Source organism: Puma concolor, chromosome A1 (genome assembly GCF_028749965.1).
Source record: "Puma concolor isolate L17-30 chromosome A1, mPumCon1.1.hap2, whole genome shotgun sequence".
NCBI classification, from domain to species: domain Eukaryota; kingdom Metazoa; phylum Chordata; class Mammalia; order Carnivora; family Felidae; genus Puma; species Puma concolor.
This window is the reverse complement of record NC_141667.1, coordinates 200,920,066-200,938,202: the sequence shown is the minus strand read 5'-3', so window position 1 is coordinate 200,938,202 and position 18,137 is coordinate 200,920,066. Positions and strand designations below refer to the sequence as shown.

General features: G+C 34.1%; 1 pseudogene; it reads left to right on the top strand.

The window, feature by feature from the left end:
- Window positions 1–1,381: 1,381 nt before the first annotated feature.
- Window positions 1,382–1,856, top strand: LOC112860932 (ubiquitin-ribosomal protein eS31 fusion protein pseudogene; annotated as a pseudogene).
- Window positions 1,857–18,137: the final 16,281 nt, after the last annotated feature.

Sequence of the window (18,137 nt, the reverse complement as noted above, 5' to 3'; positions counted from 1 at the left end):
CTAGTGGATAGGCGAGGGAGATGGCGCTGGCGAGCACCTTTGTTCCCTGCCAAGCTGCGCTCTGTCGTCCAGGGCTCAACAACTCTCCCTCCCGTTGTCCTCCAGCCCTCCCTTTCTCCGAGCAGAGCTGTTAGCTTATAACCTTCCAGATGCTAAGTCCCACTTGCTGTCGGAACACACTCCGTCTGGCCCCTCCGCTTTTGCGAGCCAGACTCCGGGGCTCTGCCTGGCAGGCAGGCTGCCCCTCTGCCCTGGCTCCCTCCCGCCAGTCCGTGGAGCGCTCACCGCCTCTCCACCCTTCCTATCATCTTCTGTGGTCCTCTCGTCTGCGCTTGGCTCCAGAGCCTCCGTTCTGCTAGTCTTCTGGCGGTTTTCTGGGTTATTTAGTCAGGTAGGTGGACCCTAAGTGATCAGCAGGACATGCGGTGAGCCCAGTGTCCTCCTGCGCTGCCATCTTCCCAGGATTCTCTGATTTGCATTCTTTTTTTTTTTTTTTTTCAACGTTTATTTATTTTTGGGACAGAGAGAGACAGAGCATGAACGGGGGAGGGGCAGAGAGAGAGGGAGACACAGAATCGGAAACAGGCTCCAGGCTCTGAGCCATCAGCCCAGAGCCTGATGCGGGGCTCGAACTCAGGGACCGCGAGATCGTGACCTGGCTGAAGTCGGACGCTTAACCGACTGCGCCACCCAGGCGCCCCTCTCTGATTTGCATTCTTAATGAATCAACCAAAATTATTTTTTCCAATTGGTTAGATGAAGGAAAGGGGGTTATTTATTACCTTTCTAGGAATCCACCAACATCAAATTCAGCAGTGTTTTTTTCTAAAAAGGTAAGGATACATAAACATGAAAACATATATTAATAAACTCCACCATATTAATTGAATAAATATTAAACATATAAAGGAAAAATTAAGGTAAAAAATAACCAACGCTTAAGTGTATAAAGGATTTTTAAATAAATAAATATCTAGAACTAAGAATAGAAGGGAACTTTTTTAGAGTAGTATTAAAGGAGATCTTAAAAAATGTAGACCTAAAGTCATCCCCAGTGATCATACTTTAGAAATATTTCCACTCAGTTCAGTGGGAACAAAAACTGCTATATACCAATCATTTCACATTACACTGGAAGTCAGTTAATTCCATAAGACAAGAAACGGGAAATTAGGATCATGAGTATTGGCAAGAAAAAAAATATATCATTTGCAGAAAATGTAACTGCCTAAATAATATATCAAAAAGTATTTTAAAATATTTTTGTGGATAGAGAATAAGCATACATAAATAATTATTGAATTTATAAAATTAAACTAACTGATGAAAACACCATAGAATTCCTTTACGATCTGCCATCTGTGGTGGAACCTCCGCCAAGATGTAGATTTTCGTGAAAACCCTTATAGGGAAGACCATCTCTCTAGAGGTCGAGCCCTCGGATGCAATAGAAAAGGTAAAGACCAAAATCCCGGGTAAGGAGGGAATTTCTCCTGATCAGCAGAACCTGGTTTTGCTGGCAAGCAACTGGAAGTTGGACGTACTTTTTCTAACTACAACATTCGAAAGGAGTCCACTCTATCTTGTGTTGAAACTTCGTGGTGGTGCTAAGAAAAGGAAGAAGTCTTATACCATTCCCAGGAAGAATAAGCATAAGAAAAAGAAGGTTAAGCTGGCTGTCCTACTATAAGGTGGATGAGAATGGTAAAATCAGTTGCCTTCATTGGGAGTGCCCTTCAGATGAATCTGGTGCTGGGGTTTTTATGGCTAGCCACTTTGACAGATGTTTTTGCGGCAAATGTTGTCTGACCTAGTGCTTCAACAAACTGGAAGGCAAGGAATTGCGTGCAGGTTAATAAAAAACAAACTAAAAAAATACAATGGAATAAATCTTCCACCAACAATAACAAAGGTCCTCGGAAAAATTCAAATTACAAATGAGGAGGGAACCTGTTGGGATGGGCACTGGGTGTTGTACGGAAACCAATTTGACAATAAATTTCATATTAAAATAAAAAAAATAAAAAAGAAGCTGACTAAAGGGAGACGTTCTCAATGTTGATGGATGATAGTATTCAAAGTTATCAACAGATTGATACATCCAAATAATCTTGGCTTTTAAAAAATTCCGGTAAAAGTTCCAATGCTATTTATTCACAACACTTAGAGAAAAAATGTATCTTAAAATGACTGAAGGAAATACAACTTCGAGAGAAACAAGATAATTATTAAATTAAAAAATGATGTGGAAAATTTCCACATCTAATAATAAGATATCATGATGCAATTTTACCTTGACTTCAAAAATATAATAAACTATGTGTTTAGAAACCCTCCTACCATAAAAACCTAATAATACTGGTATAAGGCACATATCCTTTAAAGTGCATATCTAAACAAATTAGAAAGTAAGAGCAACCTAAATATATCTAAAATAAGACATTACTGAACCCAGAGGGGTTATGGACCACTGGAGACATGATTTGTATTGTTAAAAGTAGAACATCTGCTTCTCATAAGTGATGGAGGAGAACGTGGAGCCTCTGGCCCACACCAGGTAGAAGGTGAAGACTTAAAAAGAAATCTAGGATGTTTGGAAGGTTACATTTTTAAGGAAAGGTAAACTTGGAGGGGAAAGAAATCATATTTTCTAAGGAAAATTTTGAAACAAGCTAATACTGTACCGATCTGTATATATGTGTTTGTGTGTGTGTGTGTGTGTGTTAAATATATATAATGTGTGTGTGTGTGTGTATATATATATATATGTATAATATATATATATAATGTATTATATATTTAATATACTTAATATATTAGACACAGTATCTATTTCCCACATACACCGAGAATTTCCAATCATAGTACTATCTCCAGGAAGTTTTTATCTTCCTACTTGCATTTCTGTTGGGATCCATAAAAAAACTTAAAGTTGTCATCAATGTTGGTAGAACACTAGGTACTTAGCAGAAGGAAATACGTATTTTTTTCTCAGTGGAGTTTTTCTCAATAGAGTCTATTTTGTACAGTGGCATAAGACGTCATGAGATACTGAGAGCTTGTCATATGGACAAGAGATAAAAGAATTTGTTGGTAAAAAAAAATTGTCGGTAATGGCTGAATATTTACTGTATTTGACGACACTGTAAATTTGGTTTTGCAGCTAATTAAATAAAAATTACATACACATAAATATTTGTTATTCAGAGTGGTATTCACACTAATTTTGAATTCCTCAGTACTAACTAACCAAGTATGTTTGAGAGAAAATGTTCAATTTTTTGTTGTTTGTAATTGATCTGTTTTATTCAGTTAATGAACAGATATTGTCATACTCTGTGAGTGTCCAAGTTAAAAGCAGTCTCCCTTAGGATAGAAATATGGGCATCCTGATATGTAATTCTATTCAGTGTCACTCATTTACCTATCAGCTCTCTCTGCTAAAGCGTTTATGGATATGTTTACTAAAAGCATAAAGAGCTCACCATAAAATGCACTATTTAAGACAGTAGCATTTTAATTTGTAACTTTTTATGGAAAATAAAAATAAACAAAATAATAAATAAGAGTAAATAAAACAACACTATGGAAAATAAAAATAAGAGCCTATTTTTCATTTTCTCTAAATTTTTCTAACCAACTAAAGCATCATTGTATTCGTAATTTTTTTTACTGTTTATACAACTAATTTACTGTCTGAGGCAGAAAGCAAGACACATGCAAAGTCTTCACTATGTTAAGGTCAGGTAATCAATTTCCTATCCCAAAAGACAAAACTAATAGTACAGAGGATTATCACTAAATACAAGCAGCTGCTTTTGTAAGACTGGAGCTTTTCTAGGGAATCCTGCAATAATGGAGTAGGTAGCAGACAGAATCCCATGTACGTCTATCTATGAATTCTGTGAAAACTGCCTAGGTGTTTTTTAACTACAAATGAAACAAGGATTAATTTTGTTTTGATTCAAGTAATTGCTATTAAACATCAATGCATTTGAAGCAAAATATGCAATGGTAATGAAGAAAAGAATATCTTTGTTCTGAATGTCATTCAAGATTTTGTTCTTAATAAATATAACTCTAATTCTTATACTTTTAAGAATTTCAGGAGTTTACCTGATATAAACCATTCAGTACAAGTATTAACATACTTGCTATCTCTACATATTATCAAAAACTAACAGTTTTTACACCATATTTAATACAATTAATAACAACCCTACATATTATTTTCTTTTCACAAGTTCATACAATGTTGTAACACTCTGTAAAGACTGATTAAATATAAACAATTACTAAATTTAATTAATGCTATAGATCAATTTCATTTCATAAGAAAACACATATGTGATTTTATTCTTCTCTGAGGGTTTTGTCTAAAAATCTATTGATGCAATGTTACTCATTAATATTTCAAATTCCCCTTAGTTTTAATTCTAGGCATGATACACGCAGGCAAATTGTGTAAGTCTTTGTTTAGAATATAAACAAAGTAAGCAGTTATCTTAATATTGAAATTATTTCTTTGTATATTTAGCCAATTAGTTTGACATCTTAGCAACATTCAACACAACTGAAAGAACATTTCTTTTGAAATATTCTTTTTCCTTAATCTCCATCAGATTACATTTTTTTCTCCGTTTTCTTTCATAGCTATTACTATTCAACCTGATGTGTCACTCCTCAAGACTTTGCCTTAGACTCTTGTTTTCTCATGTCCCCTCCTTTTCTAGGTGAATTAATTAATTTAATTTTTTAATTTAAATGAATTTTTAAATTTTTAAAATCATCTAGTATCAGCTCATAAATTATATTTTTCATCTTTGGAATTCCAGACCCATACATTCAATTACATTCTTAATAATTCCAGTTGTACTAATTGGCTAATTTCTTAGCCACTTTAAAGTTAATGTATTCAGAACTGAATGCCTGATTCACTTCTCACCCTACCGCTTTCCCATCCCCACTGTGCACCTGACCCTCCACCGATTTAGTGAAACAATTTAGTCTGTGTTCTCCATTTCAGTAAGTTTTATTTTAACAAACAGGTTGGTTCTTCCTAAAAGCTAGGGATTATCTTTGATCTAATGTTATATGTCCTTTTCCTTCCTACTTTGGTCTTTCAAATATCACCAATCTGTGGATATCTAACATCTCAAATATGTATCCATACCTTCACTGTTCTCCAGGGTGCCTGCCATCATTCTGTGCAGCCAGCATCATCCTGCATTACGTTGAAACTTTAATATGTTTCTCTCATTCTACTCTTAGATCCAAAGACCACCTCCAATTCATTCTCCATAAAGTTGAGAGATTTTTCAATGAGTATAATACTCCAACCTTTCTATGATTCAAACCATTCAGTCATTTCCCATAGTAATTAAGTTAATTCACAAAGCCTAATGTTTACTCCCTACTTCTGTGCCATTTTCTTTTTGTCTAATTTACCAACCTTGTCTCTCTCGTTGTTGCTTTCCCCTTCATGTTCTACTCACTGTGGATTTTTTTTAAATTTCTTAAACACAATGAAATACTCATTGAACCAAAGCAAATGTTCTTCCCTTTCCATAAACTGCCTTTCCCCTGTTCATCATTTGACTTACTTCCTATAAGTGTTTCATTTTCAAATAGACCTAATTTGACTATCAATTCCCAAGTAGGTATTCCTGTTATACTCACCTAAATTCATCTTCAGTGTTTATTTACATTGATTATCTATTTAACTACATATCTATCTATCCATCTATCTATTCATCCATACATGTAGGTAGCTATAATCTACCTGTAGTCATTTAGATTCTTGAGTAACTTTAAGCATCATGACAGGATGTTTGTATTTATTTTTATCATTGTTTTTCCAAAATCTTCCAATGCTGTTTTATATCAATATGTATTAATAATCTTATAATATAATGTTATCAATTGTTGAATGAGTGAAAAATTGACAAACTAATGAGCAAGTTCTATAATGAATATATATCTATACATACATATATATAAATTGCCAAATATCCTAATTTCAGCACATTTACACTAATATGCTTAAGTTTCCAAAAATTGATTCACCAGCAAAAATTTAGTACACTCAACAGCAACTCCACATTTGATGCCAAAATATGATTGCAAATTACATCCTTAAAGTTCAAAATACAATAAAAATTGCAATAAAAGAGTAATGTTATCTTAAATCACAAGCTTTAGTTTTACCTTATATTTGTGAACATCATGGTCTCATGTATTGCTAATAAAAACTTTAATACCCAGATGATTTCACATTTTTTCTCAACAAATTGTTATTATCTAGTGGAAATAATTGGTGATTTTTCAAAAGGTATTTGGGACTGAAATTTTTAGCTTTCATATTCACATAACTTTTGGGTGAACATTTTGCAATATAAGAGAATGAGAAAAAATATACACAAATGAATATTTCTGTACAGTTATCTCAAATTTTAAAATACTTTTTAACACTTGCCATGCTTTTATAATTAACACGATTTGTTGTGGAACTAAAGCTTACACATGCTTTAGTCACTGAACGTAGCAACAACCCTACATGCTTACAGTAAAATGCTTTTATCCTGTTAAAGTATATGTTCATGCAACATTTTAACAAATGTTTACTAATTTAATCCTAATTGATAACAAATAAGGTCTAAGTGACCACTAACCTGTTTGTAAGTATTTTCAGTGTTGACTAAGGCAGACTTTGAAGATGTTTTGCCTCTTTACTTAGAGCATCCACTTCACTAAAGTGTGATAGCAGAGAAGCATCAAATATGCTTTGTAAAACATCAGGAATGCAAATAGAACAAGTTAAGCACTCTATGTATGACATTGATTCCTGAAAAAAAAAAGATGAAAAACAAATTGCAATATTCAGTAATAAAGTATGATTGATTTATTATCATTATGATTTTATCATACTCTTCTTAATACAAAAATGTGCATTAGTTCAAATTCAAGAAAGAACTGATGAAAAACTATTAAGCTTGGTACCGTGGTTCACAAATTATGTAATGTGATCTCTGGCTTCAAGGAGCTTAAAATCAGAAATGATCCACAGAGTCACATAGAGTTGTAGTCTAAGTATATTGACTGCTCTCAGATATTTCAACAGACAGAAACAAGGCACAGAAGGCTGTGTTTGTGTATGTATATATATCTACAGGTCTTGGAAAATTTAGAAGGGCTAGTTTTTGAGCTGAATTTTAGTAATAAATGTTGGATAATTAGAAATGATGAATTAGGATATTTTCAGAAATGCAGAACTGTACACAAAGTGTGAAAGAGTAAAAAAAGTAAATAGCAAGAGGTCTAGTTTTAATTTGAGAATCCAGAAATTGTTAGTACACAATAAAAACAGAATGAAAAATTAAATCTTGATTTTAAACTTAATTGTGTATTAAAGTTTTTGAGTTTTAGAGGAAATGAGAAGTTAACTGAATACTTTCAAAAGAAAAATGTTTTAATCAGTTCTACATTTTATAGACGTGACTTTACCCAAGCATGACTATCTTGCAAAAGGATATAGGCTCAATCTCACAAAATTTCACTGACCTTACTATTCTCCATCATTCAGAGGCAGCTGGCATTGGTGAAATGGCCAGACAAAATTAATTTAAGAAAACTATGCAATGAAGTTGCTGTCCCACATGATAAAATATATTTTTATTTATTTATTTATTTTAGTTTTTTTCAAGTTTATATTTAAATTCTGGTTAGTTAACACTTAACATACAGTGTAGTATTAGTTTCAGATGTAGCGTTTAGTGATTCAACACTTACATACAACACCCGGTGCTCATCACAAGTGCACTCCCCCCGTCACCTATTTAACCCATCCACCTGTTCACCTCCATTTTGGTAATCATCAGTTTCTTCTCTATAGTTAAGAGTCTATTTCTTGGTTTTTCTCTCTTTTTGCCCCACTGTGTTCATTTGTTTTGTTTCTTAAATTCCACATATGAGTGAAATAATATTTTGTCTTTCTCTGACTTATTTAGTTTAGCATAATACTCTCTAGCTTTATCCATGTCATTGCTAATGGCAAGATTTCATTCTTTTTAGTGGCTGAGTAATAATCCATTGTCTATATATACCACAGTTTCTTTATCCATTCATCAGTTGTTGGACATTTGAGCCCTTTCCATAATTTGGCTATTGTTTATAATGCTGCCATAAACATCAGGATGCATGTATCCCTTTGAGTCAATGTTTTTGTATCCTTTGGGTAAATACCTAGTAGTACAATTATTGGATTATAGAGTAGTTATATTTTTTTATTATTTTTTTATTTTTTTTTTTTAATTTTTTTTTCAACGTTTATTTATTTTTGGGACAGAGAGAGACAGAGCATGAACGGGGGAGGGGCAGAGAGAGAGGGAGACACAGAATCGGAAACAGGCTCCAGGCTCTGAGCCATCAGCCCAGAGCCTGACGCGGGGCTCGAACCCATGGACCGCGAGATCGTGACCTGGCTGAAGTCAGACGCTTAACCGACTGCGCCACCCAGGCGCCTCTAGAGTAGTTATATTTTTAACTTTTTGAGGAACGTCCATGCTGTTTTCCAGAGTGGCTGCACCAGTTTGCATTCCCACCAACAGTGTCTCATTGCACTTTAAAATTGTCAACTGACTAAAGGAAATGTTTTTTTGTCCCTACAATCTTGATAGGTTGGGAGGTTCTAGTGCCTGAAGGATGAATGCTTCTCTGAGAGAAGTAAGTCACATTTCTGACAAAATAGAAGACAAGACCATCATTGGACAATTGGGGGTCTTCATCCACTGAGCCTACAGCATAGGAGAAGGTTGTGTATCAACTGTACTTGGAAAAAAATCGACTGACTGCTTCACAATAGGGACAATGAAGATTTTTTTTCTAACCAATATTACTCACTGAGTTGCATTTTAATTCTTCTTTCCAATAGTCCTAATAAGCTGCAACTTAGTAAAGATAAGGTCCCCAAGAACTCAAATGATGTGATTTGGTAGGTAAAAGACTGTCCAGCTGAAGTTAAAGGAAACATAGAGGAGGGAGATGGTGAATATGATCACAATATGAGCCTTATGGCTATAAAACAGACATCTATGGCAATGTGCTGTATGCTAATATTATTTCATTTATCAACCACCTCCTGCTACCTAGTATGAAGAACCCTGGAAAGCTAACATTTTAGGTTTCTGGAAGGAGCATGATCAAATTAATATCACTTCTGATTATGCAATAGAGGATGAGAAACTGTACTGGGAACACAGCATTCCACCCGAAAGGGGTGAAAGGAAGGAGGGGATCTGAGGGTAAAAAGAATGGAGGATGTGGGATATCTTTCACTTGCCAATACGGATTCACTCTCCATCCTGGTATATCTTGCTCAGTGCCCCAAGATGTTGGCTGTTTAGTGTAGTTCATTTGGCTCCAATGCTTCCTTGCTTCCAATTGGTTTAAGCCAATGGGTAACACCAGAAGGCAAGCAGATCAGAGTGTGGGAGGAGGAGGAATTTGCTCTGTTACTACTGTCTCCATTTTCCTGTCTGTGGGCTCACCTTATACAAGCAGAGCCCCTTCATTGAAGGCCATAATACTTCCTGATGACCTCCCCAGATTTCGCTTTCTTGATTTCATCAACCACACGTCCTTCCCCTTTCTGACCTTGTAGTGGTAAGGGCTCTTCCTCCATTCAACAGTTCCTCACACTGCTAAGGTTGCTGTGGTTTCCCTACACTTTATAAACTTTATGTGCTCTGTTTGTCCAACGCGCTAATCTTGCTGGCTTTGGAGTTCTTTCTAAAATGATAAAAATGATTGTTGTGATCTCTAAATTGACAAAGTTAGGGTCTTTAGGGATTATTTTGTCTTGGCAGCAGTTAATTAGAAAGCTGACAATCTGTAGGACCTCAGTACGTACCAAATGGATTTTTAAAAAAATCATACAATTGACAGCATCCTTCTTTAAAAATTCAAAGTGTGGAAAATGCATCTGTGAATTCTATCTTATAACACACTAATTAGTACTAGAAAATATGTAGTTTATTTGCATAGGCCAATTATTTTCGTATTTATTATAATGCTGCGGAATTTAAACTGATGGTTTATCACAAATTGTATGGAGGAACTGTTTTTGACTTGTCAATATTTGAAACATGGAAACCACTGTTACTACCTTGCTAAAGATCCACAAAGAATTAATCAAAGTATTTGTACTTTCATTTTTTTCTTTCCACCTGACATTATATTAATATACCAGAACTTATTGCATGTGTCGTTTTATCAAAGATTCTTAACGAGAATCTTTAAAAGAAATAAAAGCAAAATAGAAGTAAATGTACTAATTTGTAGGATCAACAAACATTATTTAAAAATAAAGCCCATCTCTCCTGAAATCAATATTACACTATATGTTAACTAACTAGAATTTAAGTAAAAACTTGAAACAACATAAAATAAAATAAAACCTATCCAGTATCAGATTTTTAAAGTTATAGATATTATCTGTACTTGGGTTGTCTTAATCTCAATCTACTAATTGCTTAATTATTGTATACATACTTAAGTGTATTTATAAAGAGAAATGAGACAAAAAGATACTGATACATGCTGAAAGAGTATTTTATTTTATTTAAAATGTTTATTTATGTATTTATGTATTTATTTATGAGAGAGTGAGGGGCAGAGAGAAGGAGACAAAGTATCTGAAGCGGGCTCTGTGCTGACAGCAAGGGCTTGATGCAGGGCTTGAACTCACGAATCTAGAGATCATGACCTCAGTTGAAGTTGGATTCTTAACCTACTGAGCCATCCAGGTGCCCCGAAAGAGGATTTTAAAGTCTAGATTTGTTTTTGCCTTTAGTCAAAGCATAGCTCTTTTTGTTGAAAAGTAATCTCCCCTCATATTTTATCCCTTTTAATTTTAAATTTATTTCAGTGTCATTCCTTACAAGTTCAATGTTTAATTAAAAGAATTAACTATCAGTGTGTTCTTATTATAATAATTTGTATGTATGTGTGAATCTTTTAAATTTATATATATAGATTCACTTTTAACAGGGTATCTATAATTTCTCATAAATGAATGTTACTATTTATATTTATATACACATACTCTGGCAATTTTGTTTTTTACCTGTGCCAAATTTCATGGGATATTTCAGTATCTATGACTGAATATATTTGTTAGGCTAGGAATAAATACATAGTCCCCAAATCTACCTGTTCCCTCTGAGAAGTACATGGAAGAAGCAATCTACTAGGGTCCTTTTAGTTAGAACTATCACAAGCTTATAAATTTATTTTTCACTTTTCTCCATTATTTCCCCAATGCGTAGTATATGAAATATGCTGATCTCACATGAGAAATAGAAAAATCTGGACTGATATAATAAAGACATCTGGTGAAAATATAAATTATTTTATTATTAAGTGGGGATATAAAATATACATGAAAAACCATTTTATTATTTGATTTGAAAATAACTTTTTGATGGTGTATATTGTGTAGTTCTTTATAATCTCAAAGGCATTTACTTAAAAACAAATTCCAGGAATGCCATTCTGGCATATGCAACACAGAAAGCTAATTTCCCAAACAACAGTCTAGCAAAATCCCCCTCAGAAATATCTCTGAATAAGAGCAAATTGATGGATGTATAGTTTCCATGCAATTCAAAATCAAATGAATCTGTCATCAAGAATTGGAGGAACTTGGCTGTAATCATTTTTTCTGTTTATATTATTCTACACTGATAAGTTTTTTCCTCTTTCCTGAATGCCAATTTCTTAGCAAATTATAGAATCAGTTCTCTTGTTTTCCTATTATCTATATTATGTGAAAGTGAGGTTAGGTGGCTTTTGATTTTCTAAGTTTTTAGCTATTTCATTCAACTTTTAATTTTGTGCCAAATGGGCCATATTTTTAAAATTTTTCACCTTTATGCTTGTTGGCTTAGCAGTGTACCCTTGCAATTTCAACAGTATCTGGCACATAGTAGACCATCAATACATCTAATGGGTGAGTAAATGACATAATTATGCATAAAACTAATTGTCAAATCACGTTATGAAATGACTTTTACATCTTGCCCCAAATCTTGCTGTCCTAATCGCAACACTGATATTCCAGGAACATAAAATCAAGCTATCATAAAAAATTCTATTATACACCAGAAGATCATTTTTAACAATTTAGTTTTCCCCATATAGTTATTTTGAATTCCTTAAAAATTTACATTCTGTTGGTTTTAATCTATTCTCTTCTGGATGAGGGAGAAACTTAAAACAATAAAATGATTATATCATGTTTTATATATAAATTATCAATCTGCAACTTACTTTGGGACTCAGCTTCATTTCCAAATAACACTGACAAGATATTACCAAGTCAAGAAAAAAATGTCCTAAGTGTGATTGTTATTAATATAGATTTTGCAAATATGGAATGAAACGCTAACTTATTCATTTCAACCCATCCTTTTTTTGTCCTTTGTGACTCATCTAAGCCTGGATCTAATTTTGAAATCAATAGAAAATATATAGATGGAATTTACAGGCATGAGCAAAAACATGAGAGATGCACAGTAAATGTGACCTTCGATCTTGAAGGCTAAACTATGAGAACAAAGACAATAGACAAAGTGATTCCACTTCAGAGTATCCTAAATTCATAGACATAGAAAGAGAAATCTCCTCCAAAGTCTGCATTATGAACAAAATATGCAAAATTTTGTAACATTTCTGTCTTAAAAAGCATGTTGAACATTTATAGAAAAACAATGAAGATCTAAAATAGATCTCTAACACATGTACTAATGAACAAAATAGCATCTCAGTTTTTATGCTAACTGCAAAGCATGACAGCATTACCACGGACTCTGAAGAGCAGAGTGACAAAGTCTCCATTTCCTAAATGCCTTTTTCAGTTGCTTGTTAAAAAAATATTCCTTCCTCTATCACATTCATATGTACATCTTTACAACCACAACTCTGCCTCGGGCACTTTGTGGTGTCAGAGGCTACCATCTGGAAGGTGGTTGTGTATAGTAAATGAGTTTTAACAGAACCAATTGTGTTGGTTTCCTCCAGAGGGACGAACCCCTAACTGCAAAAATTCTTAGTACAACATTGAATTTTGCAGGAGAGTCTGCCCTACCTATTTGCTATATACACACTTGCCACCAGCTGTTTTATGCACTCTTGGCTCCCCAGCTGAGACAATTAAGGGAACAGGATTTGGCATTCTGTATAAATATGAGATAAGACTCTGGAGCTCTTTCCAGGTTGGCAAAGCATGGGGTAAAAAACACGGCTTTGCTCCAGAATAAAGACTTTTTAATCTTATAGGCAATGATCGAGGAATGAAAGAGGCAGATGCTAAAAGGATAATGTGGGAAAATATGGAAGCCTGGCCATCAGCAAAATATTGTAAATTAAATTAAGTGCATAAGAGTAGCTGCATCCTGCAAAAAGGAAAGGGAAAGAAAATGCTAAATGTTTGGGTAGGGGGAGCAGATTGGGATATTTTGCTCTGTGTGATGCTTTTCCTGAACACTGCATCTAGCTAAACGTTATCCAGAGTAGCTACATTTCACTCCTGCTTCTAGCATGTACTGGGGTGTTGAGTCTGAAACCCTGTAAAGAAAAGAGCATGGGGGGCAGGATTGGGTAAGTGATGAATGAGGTAAGTATGTACTCTAGAATAGAACCACTGTTCAAGTTACAGAAAAAAACAACTTCCTAATTAAATTAAAGTTGTTTGGTGATGTTTTAGCTGTAACGATGTTACCCAGTGAACATTCTCACCTTTATAATTTGTTTTCTACATAGAAAAGCTATAAATAAATATGACAAATTACTAATTTCTACGTTCATTCGTGTTGACACTGTTGCTTTTTTCTTTACTTTGCTTTAAAATTTCCTATGATCAATATGCCGTTTTTTAAATGAAAAAAATACAAAATAAAAAAATAGGATTTTTCTCTCCTGTCTCCTGTAAAACCAGCTATTGAAACTATTTTAGGTAAGCTAATAGGTCTGTTTCTTGGGAGAAAAAAAATGCATGCATGTGAAGGTGGTTCCAGAAGGTGTATTTCCTACCCTGACTTCTAGCCCAAACACTAGATTCATATCCATATTTACTTGGTACCTCAACAAGACACACATCTCAAAACTGAAAAAGCTGAATCAAAAATCTTGATCCTGCCATCACTTAATTTGTATGTTTACCCATCTCCGGATTTTGTTGAGGCAATGTTAGCATTCAATTGTTAAAGAAACAGTACCCACTTGTCAAGCCTAAAGTAATTATATTCCCCTTGATACTTCTCTTTCCCCAACTCTGAAATTTATTTCATCAAAAACTCCCATTTATGCTACCTACAAATATATATGGACACTGCCCATGTCTTTACATATGTTTTTCCATGATCCTAATAAAAGCCACTGTCAACTTTCACTGTGATTACTGTAGTAAGAAGAAAAGGAAGGAAGAAAGGGAAGGAGGGAAGGTGGGAGGAAGGCAGGAAGGCAGGGAGGAATGAAGGAAGGGATAAAGGAAAGAAAGTAGGAGGAAGGAAGGGAGGAAAGAAGGAAAGAAGGAAGGAAGGAAGGAAGGAAGGAAGGAAGGAAGGAAGGAAGGAAAGTGCGAAGATTGAAACTCCTTCCTCTAGCGTAGAAAGCCTTATGAGGTCTGCCCCCAGCCATATGCCTCATCACTCTTCATCTTACCTCCTATGTTAAAAATTCACACTGTAGTAGTTTTTCAAATATGATAAACTTTTAGCTACTTAAGAGTCTTTTGAAATAGATGTTCTGATTTCCTGGAATATTCTTCCTTCTCTTTCTGTGGTGGATTCTTTAACCTTCAAATTTCTTCTTAAATGTCATTTCTTTGCCCATGCAATCTAAGAAAATAAAAAAAGTCACTATCCCATCACTTACTTTGATTTCCTATACACCACTTAACACTATCTCATATATGTCACACGTGCACACACACACACACACACACACACACACACCAGTTTGTATCCCCTTTTAGCATAGAAACTTTTTAGGATCAGAGACTTTAATTGCATTGAGTACATTAAGTACACTCACTTTAGAAGAGTGAGTGGCAAATAATGTTTATTCAGTATAAATTTGTTGGGTAAGTAAATGAGTAAGACTGGAGTTTAATTATTCTAATACCTTAAAATTCTATGTAATTTTAAAACAAAACTGACACTGTTATATTTAATTCTAAGCTTCAATTCAAAGTAGCCATATCAGGAATAACTTTTTTCAATGAGAAAATTATAAAAAATGTACTTATTTTAACAATTCTGCAACTTCTATATTGATGGATTATTTTAAACATATTTTACTTCATTCACCTAACATAAGGTAACCAAATTGTATGGTCATAAATCTAGTATATCAAAATATTTTGATATTTGCTTGAGTATCCATATTATTAACTTCTTAAAACCTTAGTTTCAAAATTCCAATTGCTTTAATGTTTTTCCTAGCTAATGTGCATCAAGTGTTTTTATAAAAGACATTACACTAGTGCATTTCTTGCATTTATCAGCATTCTATGCTTTCTCCTAAATAGATTTGCTGGGCTGAAAACAGGCATAAATTAAATAGTAACATGTAGCTATTGTAAAATAAATTGTGGCAACCTCATGAAGAATAGATAAATTTAAATGGTGGGACAGAAATACAAGCTACTAGGAAACATCAAAATTACCAAGTCTATCACAATCAGAAATTGATCATAATATTTTCTTCTAGAAGGTATTTGGTAAACAATAGATGCTATTTTTCCATAATTAACTGTGTTTATCAGCTAAATATAGGCTAACATATTACATTTTGTTTCCCTATTCTGTGTATGACCTTGCTCTTTTTCTCAGGGCAATGTCAATAACTTGGATGTCATGATATAAAATGAGTGTCAACAGATTATTTTTATAAAGTACTCTCAATGTCCATTGATAAAAAATACATTAGTTCTAAAGATTGTCAACAACTGACCAGCAGTTAAGTGAAATGTTCCCACTGATTCAAATGAAGCATTTCTGACAATTAGCAGAAAGAAAATGATTTCTTAAGATCTAGTGACAGCATGAAAAGACAAATCCCTTAATGCTGTAAGAAGGCAACAGTGTGCATAAAGTGATTTTTTTGATTCTTGTAGTCATTTTGACCTATCTTCATAGACCTTCATAGCTATGCTCTCTAAAAGTGTTCTTACCAATTGTTGTAAAAGATAAATTGTATTTTGTGAATTGCTCAAAAAGTAAGCTAGATGGTGCTAAAGAACACCATTCTATTTATTATGTGGGCATATTTACAACATAACTGTTGTTGGTAAGAATGAACAAAAAGGTTGACACCCATTACATTCACATCCAATTTGGTATTGCATTATAAATTAAGCACAAAAGTTTACAAAGAAGACAGATTCAAGAAGGGGGTGAGATTAAGAGGTAGTCCATATTCATAAGCTTGTATTAAAGTAAACACAATATAACCCATAATCACAAAATAATAATTGTCACTATATAACAAACCTATGTCAGATTTCTACTGCAGATATGTTACTATTCTTCTGCTCAATCTGTGGTACGTGAATATTCTGAACCTTTTGGGATACCTTTTTTTTTTCTTGCAGTTAATATAAAAATTGAGCAGTGGGGTTTAAAGTGATAAACTACAACTGGGATACCCCAAATGTTTAGATATTATCTACAGCTCACCTTGGAATTGCTTTTAACCCCGTTTATATTTATGTCTGAAGGAAAACTCGTGTTCCATTAAAAGTAACTCATCATTTTCTCAAATTAAAGAGCGCCTTTTGGATTAAATCAGCTTCCCTGAGCCTGCCTCACAAGCACCACTTGCCAGTTTGAATGAGTGCTGTAGTCTGAGAAGGGTTCTGTAGAGTAGTTGGCTGCTTGGGCTTTGCCTTTAGCTTTCCGGGGTTCAGAGATTTTAAGCCCAAAAGAAAACTATGGGGTAGCATAATTTTTTTTTTTCATTTAGCCATGTTGATAGGCATATAGTGATATCTTGTTGGGGTTTTAATTTTCATTTCCGTGGTGACTATTGATCCTGAACATATTTTTATCACACGTTGTCTTGTAACACCAGACACTGATGTAGTGCTAGATACACTGTACATGTTGCATACATTTCTGTTGAAGTGAATAATAAATCTTCCAATCCCTGGACAAAGTGTATTATATTATGCTCACAAGCCCATCCACGGTGATGTTATACACACATCTGAATATGGCTTTGGTTCAGAAGACGCTGGAAATCTTTTAATGGACCAAAAAAGTAACAGCTCATCATCAGAATCAAGATTTATAAGACTTTGTGCTATTTTTCAATAGTTAGTGGGAAATTGTTATGTGCTTTTTTTAAGGATATAAGCTGCTAGTGTATGCCATATTCTAGAAGGGGTAAGCACTGGCTTTGGGAGAGAGGGATGGGAAATTGAGCAATAAAATATTTCCCTAAAAATAGCCCACGTTCTACCATTGGAGACATGATCCCTATTCTCTTGTGGGTTTTGTGGTGAAGAATATTAACAATTAAATTAAAGCTCTGGTTACTTAGGATTATCCTTGCTTAAAAATTGCCTAGACTCTCTGGCAACAGGTACGCAATAGTGTGCAGTACTTGAAAAATAAGAGATAAAGAGTAAATGCAAGCATAAGCAGATTTTTGAGTTGTGTTGAAATTTTAATCTAATAAAACATTCTTATGTAGGATGGTCATGAAATCCCTGTCCTCCCCCCTCCCCGCCACATCCCACTCTAAATATCACACTTGAGGCTGTTTTTATACTTTTGGTTGTTGTGTTTCAGTCAATGCAGTTGTAGGAAGTCTTCAGAAATAGAAATTTGTAATTACTTTCTCCAGTCTCTTTCACAGTCCTCTACATGAAAAAACAGATGACTAAACTGACAGCATTTCTTACTGTGTTTGAAAGGTAACCAAAGCTTTTTGCAGAAGCAAAATGTGAATGAAACACACACATACACATATACAAGTGAATTGCAAAGGGCAAGAAATTGAGAGCAGATGGATCAGTTCTGCTAGTAAGACCATAACGAAATCATCTTCTCAGAGTTGAGGCTGTTGTTTTTTCA